General features: G+C 36.6%; 1 long non-coding RNA gene across 1 annotated transcript; it reads left to right on the forward strand.

Annotated features, from left to right (window-relative positions):
- The first annotated feature begins 907 nt into the window (after nt 1-907).
- On the forward strand, nt 908-6231 carry LOC145611678 (uncharacterized). The gene is made up of 3 exons (XR_014106432.1): nt 908-1197; nt 4099-4121; nt 5831-6231. It is a non-coding gene; the product is annotated as an uncharacterized LOC145611678 (long non-coding RNA).
- The last annotated feature ends 1806 nt before the right edge of the window (nt 6232-8037 follow it).

Here is an 8037-nt window from a genome sequence, read left to right on the forward strand (position 1 = left end):
AATCAATAATAATAAAAAAAAAATTCACATCGAAACTCCATAAAATTCAAACCATACCTCACAGAACTTCATACAATTGTCAAGAACATAAGCATAATTTAAGAAATCAACAATAAAATTTCACACCAAAACTCAAAAAATTCAAACCCTGGAGCTCATATTAGCTTTGCGATTTTCCTCTCCTTTTGATCTAATGATTCTCACCCTAACATAACAATGGAGCTCATGTTTTTTTCTTTGAGTTTGAAGATGAAAAGTCACTTTCAATAGGGACCGTATTTGACCTTAACTCGAAAAAGAGAGAGAGGGACAAAAGAGGTGAAATCAATAATTTTATTATCTATTAAAAAAAAATAAAATAAAATAAATACTTAAAATAAAACTAATTAATTTAATGTGGGAGACTCTATGTATGTTTGGAAACACAGTTGATCTAGTGTTGAACCTAATAAGTTATGGTGCGATTAACCTGATTTGTATTAAGTTAACCCTTATTAAAACTTATTCTTGAAATAAGTGGAAAAAAAGTTAAAAATAATAGATACAAAAGACAATATATAGTTTAATGGATGCTTTTCAAGGGGTGATAAATTCTTGTGGTCTGAGTGACCCGAGGTATAAACTATAAAGGATGTATTTTTACATGGCATAAGGTAACGGGCCCGTAGACAATGGTTCAGGAGATAGGTTAAACAGATTTTTAGCAGAGGATAGTTGATGCAATGCAATTTAATGCCAAATTTCATGGTGTAACATTTCTCGATGGATAGTTCTGATTACGCCTGGTTATTGGGCGGGTTGGGGCGGGTCGGTGCGGGTCATTAATGGGGCGGGTCATTTGCGGGTCAAGGGGAATGTTATGCAGGCCAGGGGCGGGTTAGGGCTACTGCGAGTCAGGGTCGGGTCAGGGCTATGTGCAAAATTAAGATGGGTCATTAATGGGCCGATTATTTCACTCCATAGAATATATCGTGGTCAACTCATAAGAAATTGAGATTTTCAAAACTCTGATCTCCTTAATCCTCATCAACACTACGCCATTATTGCAGCTCCAAGGAAGAATATGTCGTGGTCCACCGACGAATAGGACAATATCAAAAGAAGCATTTGATGAAGTTGTGAAAGAAAACATAGATGATTTTGGTACGGAAGCTACTGAACATCTTCAAGACGCCATTGATTTTCTCATTATTCAAGGTATCGATCTTCTGGCAATTAATTATTATTTCTTTAATTTCTCTCAAATTGTCTTGATTTTGAATTTAATTTCAAAATTTGATTTGAAATTTTGTTGATTAGTGTTGAAAAAGGTATAATTACCAGTTAAATTTTTTGATGAATTTGAGGGGAGAGAATTGCAACATTTGACACCATTATTGTATAACCTTGCCATTTGAGAAGGTGAGGTGAGAGATGTAGAAGTGATGACAGAGAATAAAGGATGAGTGGGTGACAGTGCTGACCCAATATTAAATTATTGGGTTTTTTTTTTATTTTTTTATTTTAATTCTTAAATTATTGGGCACCAATTAAAACTCTATGAATTAAGACCCTATAAAAGCCCTGTCCACTAAAAAATTAAAGGCTCAAAACCCTTTAGTATTAGGCCCGACCCTTTTTCCATTGGGTAGCCCTACCCAATAACCAGGCCTAGTTCTGATCATGCCCTGATTTTGCTTAAGGCGTATAACTACTTTGAAATAGGGAAGAAGGAAAAATTGTTTCGGTTTGAGGCAATGTGGCTATCAAGCTAGGGATGAGTATGGTAATGTGGTGTCAAGACCTGTTCTCATACGTTTATTTCCAGTTCATTTCAGTTGAGTTCCTAATTTCCTTCGCTTATAAAATATTCATTTCAGTTCAGTTAAGTTCAGTTCAGCTCTAATAAGTTCAGTTCAGTCAATGAGAACAGACCCTTAAAGGCTTGGAATGGAAGTGACTGAAGGCCACATGACCCAATGTTAGTAAATAATTATGGGAATGAAGAATTAGGGACGTGTTTACACTGTCTTTAAAATAATTTTAACCCCCGTTATGATTGCTATATATGGGTTATCGGTTAATATGCTTGCAGGATTTTCCCTAAGGGTCTGTTCACATTTACTGAATTGAGCTGAACTGAACTGAACTAATTGGAGCTGAACTGAACTGATTAGAGCTGAACAAAATTGAACTGAACTGAGCTGAAATTAATATTTTATGAGAGAGGGAAATTAGGAGCTGTGTTGAAGTGATTGGAGATGAACTGAACTGATTGGAGCTGAACTTAACTGAACTAGACTAAACTGAACTAAAATTAAGTAAATGTGAATAGGCCCTAAATTCGAGATCAATTAAATCAATGTAATTGAGCTCCCTTAGATCATTTTAAGAACAACTAAATGAATCCCGTGCGATGCACGATTTGTATGTATATATATATATATATATATATATATATATATATATATATATATATATATATATATATATATATATATATATATATATATATATATATATATATAATTTTGTAATTTCTGATATCAAAAGATAATATTTTATATTTAATTAATTTAAACTGAGAAATTTCATTCGCCAAATTTGCTTACTTGCCATTTAAATTATTTAATTCTAAAAGAAATTAATAATCTCGTATTTAACCACTAAAATTTATTATCCTACTGTAGACACCTAAAAATGTCTCCCCAAAACCAAACCCGTTGATGAACACCTTTCACCGCCATTATTGGTCGAGTTGAGTATTTAATCTTTGGAGTGCTTAAATCCATGTTCTATCCAATATATTTCATGAACCAATCCAATTTCTAGCTCATTTCCCTAAACCATAATCTATTTTCCACTTTTCGTGTTCACATCGCAAAACTGAGAGAAACTGATTTTATGGATATAAAATTTTGATCCAATTATTATTTTATTGGATAGGCCTTTAAATAATCTTTCCAACCATATATCATAAGCCCAATTCCGAGCTATAACGAAAAAGATATGAGCAAAACATTAAACTCGGCCCAAAACCGACACCCTTCTACTAAAACAGCCATATCTTAAATTCTACAAATTATTTTTTCCTGATTCAAACTGGGTTGAAAAGTAGACTTGATAAGCTTTCCAATGAAATATTATATGCTTTATTCCGAGTTACGGATCAAAAGTTATGATGATTTTAAAAATGGGTAAAAAAACTGGAATTACCGCGCAGCAGCTAAAATGCCGCGACGCGGTAAGATCTGACGTGGCACGGGAGAAATTCCCGTGACACGGTAATTTGGAGGGCATTTTCATGTTTTTTAGTGCCCCGTGACTTGGCATAAGTACCGTGACCCGGCGCCATATGCCGTGACACGGTGGACTTTGCCGCGTCACGGCGTTTTCTGCCGTGTCACGGTGGGTTGCTGCCGTGTCACGGTGCTTAAAAATTTCCCGCGTCACGGGGAACTGTGCCGCGACACGGGAATTACTGCCGTGTCACAGTAGGAATTCCCGTGTCACGGTGCCAGTGCTGTGACACGGGACAACTCCGTGTTTTTTCCGCGTAATCCCTTCACGCGTTTTAACTCCCGTAGGTCAAATATTTCCCGCGTCACGCTAATTTCCCCCGTGACACGGTAGAGTCTGACCGTGTCACGGTACAGTCTGACCGTGTCACGGTACAGTCTGACCGTGTCACGGTACAGTCTGACCGTGTCACGGTACAGTCTGACCGTGTCACGGTACAGTCTGACCGTGTCGCGGTAGCCTTTTTTAGGGTTTTTATCTTTTTAGGGTTCCGTGTGTTCCCTCTGCTCATTTTCCCTATAAATACCCCCCTCCTTTCTGCAGTTCGGGGCAGCAATAATCATTCTCTCTCACCTTGCACCAAAAATCATCCTCTTCTCCCTCTTTAACCTAATTTCTAGCCTCTTTATTCTTCCATAATAATTCCCCTAAGCACTCCAAGGAGTCTATACTTAACCCGAGGTTCCGTCCTTAAACCAAGGCATGAAAGGTACAAATAACTGAGGGTTTGGACCAAATCAATTCTACTTTTTATTTAATTTAATTTTCATTTGCTTTATTATTTTTATTGAAGTTACTAACAGTTTATTCATGATGTAGTAATTTAAAGGAACGTGCGAAATGTGAGTAATTATTAATTAATTTAATTACTCTTATTTTATTTTCTTATTGTTAGTATCATGATTTGGTTGTTTTATATTTGATTTGACTAACTCTATTATTGTTGAATTGCTTCCAATATTAATGTTTATTTTATTATATTTATGATCACTATATTGCATGTTTAAAGGGAATATGTAATTGAAAATCACGCCTAATAAGATAATTTGGACAACCGGTTTAGGTTCCTTTTAATCTTGTTGTTTAATCAAGTGATCACAAATATTTTAGAATTATATGTTGCATTAATATTCAACCAATTTAGCCTAATAATAGTTTGGAGCAAATTGAATATTTTATTGTATGCCTTTGAGATCACAGGAATGCTTTTCAATATAAGAATCGAGTAGAGGCCAATACGGACGAATGTGACTCCATGACTCACTTCGTACCATCATCCCCGATCCTCCTTTCGTGGTTCCGAACCATATGGAGTTAGTAATCTCATGGATTATGAATGGGGTGTAACCTTCACGGGTCAATCGTTGTTGCCTATCGTTGTCCCTTATCGTGGTTGCCTTTTTATGATCCGTGGACGGTTTACAAGTTCCTTAAAAACTTGTTGGCGGCTCCCTACTTTATTTGTCCCTAATCGTTGTCCCTAATCGTAATGTCAATTCCCACTTCCTATGAGTGCCAAGCATATTCACAACATGCTTTAGCGTAGGCGCACTTCGAGCGACGCCTACACCTACATGGCGCGCTGATAAAATTAAATCCTACATGACTCTCTAAAAACTCGGGAGAAAACTCCCTATCATTAGATTAAAATAGATACGGAAGTAGAAGATAAAAATAAAAATTAATTTATAATTTGGAGCAATTAAATATATATAATGGACAACTTTTTAAATTCAAGAGTCACTATTTTTATAATATAATTAATTAAGACAATCTGACTTTTATTGAATAGTCACTATTATCATAATGAATTTAATCGTAGGAAAATAATTGCTTACACTCACTCGATCAGGCTAAGCCCGTCCGGTCAGGCAAATAAACGGACAAAATTTTTAACTAGGCTTGCGCCCGACCGGGCAAAGCTCACCCGATTTGGCCATCTACACTTCAGAAAATAAGTTTGCTCTCGCGCCCGATCTGGCGAGAAAATATTTATTTTCTAAGAATATGCTCACGCTCAACCAGGCAAAGCCCGCCCGACCGAGCCCGTGATCATAAACCATGACTCACGTTAAAACTTTGTTTGCCTGACCCGATTTGGCCATCTACACTTCAGCAAAGGTTTAACGAGGTGAAGGTTTGATGAGTGACATTTATGTCACTCTTAGGGAGTAGTTTTAGAGTCATTTTCGTGTTTATTTTATCTTATTTTCATTTCTTTCTCTTGTTTTCTCTTTAATAAAGCTTCTTGTTTATTTTGGTAATTTTGTCGTGTTTTAGTTCTTTTCGTAGTTTTTATTAGAATTAGTCTATTTTCGTATTTTATTTGCTTTTGATTTGTTATATTTCGTTCTTTATTTTGATGAGTGGCATTTTTATGCCACTCTTTTATCCTTTTTCTCTAAGGATTCTCCCCTCGTTTGCACTTGTTTGGCCCTCTTTCTAAGCATTTTTACTTAGCTTTGCTTTCTGTTTTCTTTCTCCTTTATCCTCCCTTTTCTTAGTCTTCCCGCTTTGTTCTTATTGTGCTTTTCATGCTTATGCTTTGTAGGAACCATCGAGATTTTCAAGAGGAGGAAGCTAAGCTCAAAGGAAGCTAGAGGAAGCATGATTCAGAAGAGGTTCGGCCGAACCTCCTGATGGTGTGGCCGAACCAAGGTGTGGCCGAACCTGCTCAGTGGTTCGGCCGAACTTCGAGGCAGGGGCAAGATGAAAATTGGCAGTTTTGCAGGAGTGGCCGAACCACTGGAGTTCGACCAGACCAGGATCAGGGAGGTTCGACCGAACCTACCCATGGTTCGGCCGAACCTACCCATGGTTCGGCCGAACCTACCCATGGTTCGGCCGAACCTACCCTGTAGTCCGGCCGAACCTTCCCATTTGTTCGGTCGGACCTCTCCTTTTCTCAGCTGACTCTATACGGACTATATAAGTCCCTTTTTTAGAACGTTTTAAGGGGGGGGGATGGAATAACTATCTATTCTACTCTCTAATTAGTTTGAGGAGAGCTTCTCTCTAATTAGTTTTAGGTTAGGTTAGGATTAGTCTTCTTTGGTAGAGAGAGAAAGTGAGGTTTTCTTCATTAATGAACTTGGATTTTGAAGAAGGAGCTTGTTCAATCCTTTGTAGACCTTCATCTTCAATTAATGAGCAATTTCTTAATCTCTCTCCTCTATTTTTATTTGTTTATTTTGATTATTATTTTAGTTGTTGGTATTGCTTGTTGATCATGTTGATTCTTGATTATTTGTTGATTAATCTTGTTATTATCATGATTAGTGAGTAATTTCCCCATTAAGGGGATGGTTGTGGTGTAGTTGGACCTTGAGCATGTTCTAGGGTTTAGAATTGATTTATTTGTGATTAAAGTCTTTATATGCTTGATATTCTTTAATCTTCTTGCAAGTGCACATTGTTGGTTGATTAAAGGTGAATCTTTGCTAACAAGAAACGGAAGTTGACTTAGTTAAGGTTCATTAGTATCGATTGATATTTAATAGTACCTCCTAGTATATGGTTCTAATGTGGAAGCATAGAGGCTATGTTAGGAGAAGCCAATTGACCCCGGAAGGCGGCTAGATTGGATTCTTAATTTCGATATTCGAGCATGTTTAGTTCATAATTAATTCAATTTCTATGCCTTTGTTTATGTTCAAGTGAATGCTATACCTAAACCATTTCCCTTAATGTTTTATTTCTTGTTTTAGCATTTTTAGACTTTAGTTTATTTATCCCCTATTCCGGACTAGCTTAATTGTTGATAACATTTGGTGGTGTTTACCGTTCTCTGTGGTTCGACCCCTATGCTTGCCTTATACTCGTATTAGGTTTGTTTAGGTTGTATAAATTGTATTTGATCTAGGGATAGACAATTGACAACGCGTTTATTCCCCTTGTCAAATTGGCGCCGTTGCCGGGGAACGGCTTCCATTACCGTTGTGTTATCCTATTGAGACTAGTCCATTGTTTATATTTTCTTTTGATTTGTTTTTGTTCTCTTTGTTTTGTTTGAGAAAAAAATGGCTTATATTTCTATTCCTCAATTTGATAATGAACCGTTTTGGGTGTATTTCAATAGACTTGAGGATTTCCTAGATGGTGTTAAAGGTTTAACCAAGGGTGATTATTGTGAAATCATCAATTTGGGATTAAATGAGAATTTTAGAGGAGTAGTTGATAATATGTTAAATGGTAAATTTCAAGACATATCTTTGGATGAAGCTTGGGATTTCTATTCATGGTTAGCTAGGGATAATTATGATTGGGAGAGGGCCAATCATGAGACTTATGTTCGGGATTCTCATGCTTTTAATGTTGATGCTAATTGTCATGATTTGTCTAATATGAATTCCCATGATGTGCTTGATGCTCCCCATAGTGACCATGTAATGCATGATTTCAACTCCCCTCCCTCTGTAGCTCAATGTAATGAGGTACATTCTAATGATGATGAAGTGCATGTTCTTTCTCATATTGCATCCGATTTTTGCATGAATTCTAAAGGTGTGTCCCATAGTCCCCTAGATGATTCCAATGAGCAAGCTTTTGACTCGTCTATCCATGATGATTTGGACTCATTTGAGATTATGGCCCAAATATTTCTTGAGTTTCAAACGGTAGCCCATAACCTTATGAGTGAGTTCATTGATAAGGCTTCATTAGAAAGAGATGAGTTTGAGAGAAATTTGCCCCCATTCACTCTTGATTTTGAGAAATTTAAGGGAGATGCTGTTCAAGGTTGTGAAGAGGAGGTTGAGA

The sequence above is a fragment of the Chenopodium album genome, chromosome 3, assembly GCF_948465745.1.
Source record: "Chenopodium album chromosome 3, dcCheAlbu1.1, whole genome shotgun sequence".
In the NCBI taxonomy this organism is placed as follows: Eukaryota; Viridiplantae; Streptophyta; class Magnoliopsida; order Caryophyllales; family Amaranthaceae; genus Chenopodium; species Chenopodium album.